We start from the raw sequence: 9,043 nt of genomic DNA on the forward strand, positions 1-9,043 counted from the left end.
CCCAATGCTCATAGCACCAATGTCCACAATAGACAAACTGTGGAAGGAGCCAAGATGCCCTTCAATAGATGAATGGATAAAGGAGATGTGGTTCATATATACAATGGAATATTACTCAGCCATCAGAAAGGATGAATACCCACCATTTGCATCGACATGGATGGAACTGGAGGGGATTACGCTAAGTGAAATAAGTCAAGCAAAGAAAGACAATTATCATATGGTTTCACTCATATGTGGAACATAAGGAATAGCATGGAGGACCACAAGGGAAGGGAGGGAAAACTGAATGGGAAGAAATCAGAGAGGGAGACAACCATGAAAGACTCTGGACTCCAGGAACCAAACTGAGGGTTACAGAAGGGAGGGGGTGGGGGGATGGGGTAACTGGGTGATGGGTATTAAGGAGGGCACGTGGGGTGATGAGCACTGGGAGTTATACGCAACTAATGAATTGTTGGACACTACATCAAAAACTAATGATGTGTTATATGCTGGCTAATTGTACATAATAATTAATAAATAAAACAAAAATAAAAATAAAAAATATTAACCAGAAAAAAGAAACAAAAACAAAGACACAGCTGAGAACCTGGAAGTATAGCTAGAGAAGATGTTTTTCTACTCCTACAGAAGTGACGTGTGCATGGTTAGTCATGCACACGCTTTCTGCTGTGGCAAGAGCCTAGACACCTACGAGGATCCATCTAAGCCATGGGAGTTCTATGAAGGTGTGAAAAAGAAAAAGAAAAAGCATCTTATGAAGGGATTGAAAAGACCTTCAAGATAAACAATTACTTGGGGAATAAAAGTCAAAGTACACATCTGAACTTTGAGTGAAAAGGATGAATGAAAATGTATATACATATTTGTACTCTTATTTTTGCACACTTATTTAAATATACATTTGTGTTTATTCTATTTGCATGTGTACTTATATTTATAAGTACATAAAAAATACTGGACAATATACAAAAATGTACACAATTATCTAATGGGGTTGGTAGGACCGTCTGTATGGGGCACATACAAAGGCAAGGCTTCCCAATGTATATCTGTTTATGCATTTGTTTTTAAATTTTGAAACATGAAAGTATTGCCTACTGAAATAAATTTTAAAGACAAAAAAAAAAAAGAAATATCTGCCTCTAACACCTTAAAAACACAAGTGCTGGAGTTAAGATGGCGGAGGAGTAGGAGACACCGTTTTCAGCCGGTCCTCCGAGTCGAGCTGGATAGGTACCAGACCAGCCTAAACAACCACGGAACCAGCCTGAGACGCAGGAAGACGCATCTGGATCTCTACAAATGAACATCTCCAGCGCTGAGTATTGAGGTGCGAGCGAGAGCCTGAAACTTGCACAGATATCGGAAGATAAACGGAAGGGGGAGGGAGCCGCCGCGTTCGGGCGCCAGGAAGCGGTAGCCACTTGCACGGGAGAGCGGGCGTGGCTCACGGTCGGCACCCGCAAAACAGCAGACTGAGACCGTGAGCCAGGTGCGCGCGCCACCAGGCATCTCGCGGAACACCGGAATCCCGGTGCGCCACTGGATCCAGACTGGGACCGGAGATCCGGGAGCGCGGCGGCTAGCGGCCTGGCGGCGTTAAAAACACAAGGACAGAGACGCGCCGGCCCTGAAGTGAGCTGGGACGCCGGGTGTGGGGCGCACATCCCGGGACGCTGCAGGGTTGAGCAGCACCAACAGAAACAGAGTTAAAGTGGCCAGAACATTAGTAGAGAACGGGCCGCAATCCTTCTGTTCCGTGACAGAGGCTGAAATTTGGCCGCTGCTGCTCTGACTCTCAGAAGAGGCACAGCAAACCGCCAGGGAAAGCCGCCAGAGAACAAAAGCCTGGAAATACCGGCTCAGAGAGTGCCCATCCCCATCCTCCCTCGCAGGGGACACGGAGACTCTACCCAAACAGGGTTGCCTGAGTATTGGCGCGGCAGGCCCCTCCCCCAGAACACAGAAGGCAGGCTGAAAAATCAAGAAGCCCACAACCCGGGCGCCTGGGTGGCGCAGTCATTGAGCGCCTGCCTTCGGCTTAGGGCGTGATCCCGGCGTTCCGGAAAGGAGTCCCTCATCGGGCTCCTCCGCTGGGAGCCTGCTTCTTCCTCTCCCACTCCCCTGCTTCTGTTCCCTCTCTCGCTGGTTGGCTGCCACATAAATAAATAAATAAAATCTTTAAAGAAGAAGCCCACATCCCTAAGATCCCTATAAAACAAGGGGCACGGCCTGGGACCCAGTCAATAATTTGGGCTCTGGAAACCCCGCAACCTCTCTTCATCAGAATGACAAGAAGGAGAAGCCCCCCCCAGCAAAGAAAAGACAGTGATTCTGTGGCCTCTGCCACAGAAATAATGGATATGGATGTAACCAAATTATCAGAAATGGAATTCAGAGTAACGATGGTCAAAATGATGAGTAGAATTGAAAAAACTATTAACGAAAAGGTTACTGAGAATATAGAATCCCTAAGGACAGAAATGAGAGCGAATCTGACAGAAATTAAAAATTCTATGAGCCAAATGCAGGCAAAACTAGAGGCTCTGACGGCCAGGGTCGCAGAAGCAGAGGAACGGGTTAGTGAATTGGAGGATGGGTTAATAGAGGAAAAAATGAAAATAGAAGATGGTCTTAAAAAAATCCACGCCCACGAATGTAGGTTACGGGAGATTACTGACTCAATGAAACGATCCAATGTTAGAATCATCGGCATCCCCGAGGGGGTGGAGAAAAACAGAGGTCTAGAAGAGATATTTGAACAAATTGTAGCTGAAAACTTCCCTAATCTAGCAAGGGAAACAAACATTCGTGTCCAAGAGGCAGAGAGGACCCCTCCCAAGCTCAACCACGACAAACCTACGCCACGTCACGTCATAGTGCAATTCGCAAATATTAGATGCAAGGATACAGTATTGAAAGCGGCCAGGGCAAAGAAATTTCTCACGTACCAAGGCAAAAGCATCAGAATTACGTCAGACCTGTCTACACAGACCTGGAATGAGAGAAAGGGTTGGGGGAGCATATTTAAAGCTCTTTCAGAGAAAAACATGCAGCCAAGGATCCTTTATCCAGCAAGGCTGTCATTCAGAATTGATGGAGAAATAAAGACATTTCAGAATCGCCAGTCACTAACCAATTTTGTAACCACGAAACCAGCCCTACAGGAGATATTACGGGGGGTTCTATAAAAGTAAAAAGGCCCCAAGAGTGATACAGAACAGAAAGTCACAGCCAATACAAACAAAGACTTTACTGGCAACATGGCAACATTAAAATCATATCTCTCAGTAATCAGTCTTAATGTAAATGGTTTGAACCATCCCATAAAACGCCACAGGGTTGCAGATTGGATAAAAAGAAATGACCCATCCATTTGCTGTCTACAAGAGACTCATTTCGAACCCAAAGATGCATTCAGACTGAGAGTAAGGGGATGGAGTACCATCTTTCACGCAAATGGACCTCAAAAGAAAGCTGGGGTAGCAATTCTCATATCAGATAAATTGGATTTTAAACTACAGACTATAGTTAGAGATGCAGAAGGGCACTATATTATTCTTAAGGGAAGTATTCAACAAGTGGATATGACAATTATAAATATATATGCCCCCAACAGGGGAGCAGCAAGATACACAAGCCAACTCTTAACCAGAATAAAGAGACATATAAATAAAAATACATTAATAGTAGGGGACCTCAACACTCCACTCTCAGAAATAGACAGAACACCCTGGCAAAAACTAAGCAAAGAATCAAAGGCTTTGAATGCCATACTCGACGAGTTGGACCTCATAGATATATATAGAACACTACACCCCAGAACCAAAGAATACTCATTCTATTCTAATGCCCATGGAACATTCTCAAGAATAGACCATGTTCTGGGACACAAAACAGGTCTCAACCGATACCAAAAGATTGAAATTATCCCCTGCATATTCTCAGACCACAACGCTCTGAAATTGGAACTCAACCACAAGGAAAAATTTGGAAGAAACTCAAACACTTGGAGACTAAGAACCATCCTGCTCAGGAATGACTCGATAAACCAGGAAATCAAAAATCAAATTAAACAATTTATGGAGACCAATGAGAATGAAAATACAACAGTCCAAAACCTATGGGATACTGCAAAGGCAGTCCTAAGGGGGAAATACATAGCCATCCAAGCCTCACTCAAAAGAATAGAAAAATCTAAAATGCAGTTTTTATATTCTCACCTCAAGAAGCTGGAACAGCAACAGAGGGACAGGCCTAATCCACGCACGAGGAAGCAGTTGACCAAAATTAGAGCTGAAATCAATCAAGCAGAAACCAGAAGTACAGTAGAGCAGATCAACAGGACTAGAAGCTGGTTCTTTGAGAGAATCAATAAAATTGACAGACCACTGGCAAGACTTATCCAAAAGAAAAGAGAAAGGACCCAGATTATTAAAATTATGAATGAAAAAGGAGAGGTCACGACGAACACCATTGAAATTGGAAGGATTATTAGAAATTTTTATCAACAGCTATATGCCAATAAACTAAGCAATCTGGAAGAGATGGAATCCTTCCTGGAAACCTATAAACTACCAAGATTGAAACCGGAAGAAATTGATTCCTTAAACAGGCCAATTAATTATGAAGAAATTGAGTCAGTGATAAACAACCTTCCAAATAACAAAACTCCAGGCCCGGACGGTTTTCCTGGGGAATTCTACCAAACATTCAAAGAAGAAATAATACCTATTCTCCTAAAGCTATTTCAAAAAATAGAAACAGAAGGAAAGCTACCAAACTCATTCTATGAGGCCAATATTACCTTGATCCCCAAACCAGGCAAAGACCCCCTCAAAAAGGAGAATTACAGACCGATTTCCCTAATGAATATGGACGCCAAAATCCTCAACAAGATACTTGCTAATAGAATCCAACAGTACATTAAAAGGATTATCCATCACGATCAAGTGGGATTCATACCTGGGATGCAAGCGTGGTTCAATATTCGCAAATCAATCAGCGTGATACATCATATCAACAAGAAAAGACTCAGGAACCATATGATCCTCTCAATCGATGCCGAAAAAGCATTTGACAAAATACAGCATCCTTTCCTGATTAAAACCCTTCAGAGTGTAGGAATAGAAGGTACATTTCTCAATCTCATAAAAGCCATCTATGAAAAGCCTACTGCAAATATTATTCTCAATGGGGAAAAGCTGGAAGCCTTTCCCTTAAGATCAGGAACTCGACAAGGATGCCCACTCTCGCCACTATTATTCAACATAGTACTAGAAGTCCTTGCAACAGCAATCAGACGACAAAAAGGGATCAAAGGTATTCAAATTGGCAAAGAAGAAGTCAAAATGTCTCTCTTTGCAGATGACATGATACTCTATATGGAAAACCCAAAAGAAGCCACTCCCAAACTATTAGAAGTTATAGAGCAATTCAGTAACGTGGCGGGATACAAAATCAATGCTCAGAAATCAGTTGCATTTCTATACACGAATAACGAGACCGAAGAAAGAGAAATTAGGGAATCCATCCCATTTACAATAGCACCAAAAACCATACGTTACCTTGGAATTAACTTAACCAGAGACGTAAAGGACCTATATTCTAGAAACTATAAATCACTCTTGAAAGACATTGAGGAAGACATAAAAAGATGGAAAGATATTCCATGCTCATGGATTGGAAGAATTAACATAGTTAAAATGTCCATGCTACCCAGAGCAATCTACACTTTCAATGCTATCCCGATCAAAATACCGAGGACATTTTTCAAAGAACTGGAACAAATAGTCCTTAAATTTGTATGGAAACAGAAAAGGCCCCGAATCTCCAAGGAACTGTTGAAAAGGAAAAACAAAGCTGGGGGCATCACAATGCCGGATTTCGAGCTGTACTACAAAGCTGTGATCACAAAGACAGCATGGTACTGGCACAAAAACAGACACATAGACCAATGGAACAGAATAGAGAGCCCAGAAATGGACCCTCGGCTCTTTGGGCAACTAATATTTGATAAAGCAGGAAAAAACATCCGGTGGGAAAAAGACAGTCTCTTCAATAAATGGTGCTGGGAAAATTGGACAGCTACATGCAAAAGAATGAAACTTGACCACTCTCTCACACCATACACAAAAATAAACTCCAAATGGATGAAAGACCTCGATGTGAGACAGGAATCCATCAAAATTCTAGAGGAGAACATAGGCAGCAACCTCTACGACATCGGCCAAAGCAACCTTTTTCATGACACATCCCCAAAGGCAAGAGAAACAAAAGATAAAATGAATTTATGGGACTTCATCAAGATTAAAAGTTTCTGCACAGCCAAGGAAACAGTCAGAAAAACTAAGAGGCAGCCCACGGAATGGGAGAATATATTTGCAAATGACACTACAGATAAAGGACTGGTATCCAAGATCTACAAAGAACTTCTCAAACTCAATACACGAGAAACAAATAAACAAATCAAAAAATGGGCAGAAGATATGAACAGACACTTTTCCAATGAAGACATACAAATGGCTAACAGACACATGAAAAAATGTTCAAAATCATTAGCCATCAAGGAAATTCAAATCAAAACCACACTGAGATACCACCTTACGCCAGTTAGAATGGCAAAAATAGACAAGGCAAGAAACAACAATTGTTGGAGAGGATGTGGAGAAAGGGGATCCCTCCTACATTGTTGGTGGGAATGCAAGTTGGTACAGCCACTCTGGAAAACAGTGTGGAGGTCCCTTAAAAAGTTAAAAATTGAGCTACCCTATGATCCAGCCATTGCACTACTGGGTATTTACCCCAAAGATACAGACGTAGTGAAGAGAAGGGCCATATGCACCCCAATGTTCATAGCAGCAATGTCCACAATAGCTAAATCGTGGAAGGAGCCGAGATGCCCTTCAACAGATGACTGGATTAAGAAGTTGTGGTCCATATATACAATGGAATATTACTCAGCTATCAGAAAGAACGAGTTCTCAAAATTTGCTGCAACATGGACGGCACTGGAGACATTATGCTACGTTAAATAAGTCAAGCAGAGAAAGACAACTATCATATGATTTCTCTCATCTATGGAACATAAGAACTAGGAAGATCGGTAGGGTAAGAAAGGGATAAAGAAGGGGGTAATCAGAAGGGGGAATGAAACATGAGAGACTATGGACTATGAGAAACAAACTGAGGACTTCAGAGGGGAGGAGGGTGGGGGAATGGGATAGACCGGTGATGGGTAGTAAGGAGGGCACGTATTGCATGGTGCACTGGGTGTTATACACAACTAATGAATCATCGAGCCTTACATCGGAAACCGGGGATGTACTGTATGGTGACTAACATAATATAATAAAAAATCATTTAAAAAAAAAAAAAAAACACAAGTGCTTCTGAAGTACTAGTTATTTTGTTTGTATGTTTATTGTAATTTTTCAGTATTCCCTAGATTCGGTTTCTCCAACCATAAAGTAACAAAAAATTGTTTTGCTTGAAAAAAATTGGGAAAATTAAATAATAAATGGAAAAGTACCCTATAAGCTGCAAAGTACAAGACAAATGTAAAATGTCATTATCACGACTTTAGATCATTTGGATTTATTTTCTTTTATTCCTGAATTCCATTTTTACCTGAAGCAAATACAATGGCTGAGGTTTTCAATACCAGAATACAATCCTCAATAGATTATTTTCCATGACAATAATTTCTTCCCTGTGTCTTCCTTTTCTGTGCATCTAATCAAACTATATGTCTCTGTACCTGTATTTGCCTATTTATTTATTTATTTATTTACTTATTTTTAATTTATTTGAGAGGGTGAGGGGAAGAGAGAGAGAGCATGCAAGCAGAGGGTGGGGGCAGAGGGAGAAGGAGAGGAGAGAGAGAATCTTAAGCAATGCAGAGCCACCTCGGGGCTTGATCTCAGGACTCTGAGATCACGATCTGAGCCCAAATCAAGAGTCAGAAGCCTAACCGACTGAGCCACCCAGTTTCTCCTCTATTTGTCTTTTGAAATGAAACAATAAAGTTTATTACTTGAGTATAGTATATATGCTTTTATAATAAAATTGTAAAATTCATCTTATAAGAAAAAATGGTTTTAAAAAGTGGTGAAAGCCACCATACTAGGACTAAAATTCACCAGTCTTTTCCAATTCAGTGAAGTACTTATTTTTATACCAGGGGGACTCTGTGAGTTTCCTTTGATGGGGTAAGAAATAGCTATGAACAGAACTTACATAACATACCTGTAGAAGTCAGAGTCTAGATATGTTTAAGTGTATTCTGACGAGTGATGCGGAAGCACAGACAACTATTAAATTATTCATCTTCCAGTGGAAATAATCTCCACTTGATTTTTTTGAAGATCTCAAACTGCAATATAATTCAAGCATATATTAAGAGAAAAACACAAAGTAGGTTTTATAATTTCAGAGGTCTGCAGCAAATAGAAAAACATCTTTCATAAAACTAAATTTATAAAAAAAAGCAAAAGTGAGATCTTTGGCCTGGTTGTTGAAGAATATTTTAAAATAAAATTCAGCTTCGTTTCATAAATCATATAGTGCTCACCTGTCATTGGGTGCAGCCACAGAAATTTTTACCAATCAGATCCCTAGAGAGAGAGAGAGAGAGAGAATATTACTTGCAGATCTTTGTTATTACCAGAAACAAAAAATGTCTGCACAGTATCCAGATGGAGGACTGCAGCATGGTAATAGAATCAGTAAATTACAATAAATGCCACCAAGCCAATTCTAGTTGGGGGCTATTTCTTAAAATAAAGTCTCTACTCTAAGTGTAAAGGCCTTCTCTGCTTACAGAATTCATATTTCTTTGTTTCCCCTTCTTTATGTTTGTTTCTGGTTTTGAGAGGCAAACTGATTTCCTATATCGGGTCAAAAAGAAAAAGAAGAAAAAAGCACGTCTGTAGTCAGTGAGTATGGCTATTTAAATGCCAGTGGGATGCTGGGTGAATACAACTCCAGAAGGCACGTGTGTGACCATGGACAGGTGTCTTGATGTGTAGGTGAGCCC

The sequence above is a fragment of the Ursus maritimus genome, unplaced genomic scaffold (assembly GCF_017311325.1).
Source record: "Ursus maritimus isolate PB19 unplaced genomic scaffold, ASM1731132v1 scaffold_26, whole genome shotgun sequence".
Classification (NCBI taxonomy): Eukaryota; Metazoa; Chordata; class Mammalia; order Carnivora; family Ursidae; genus Ursus; species Ursus maritimus.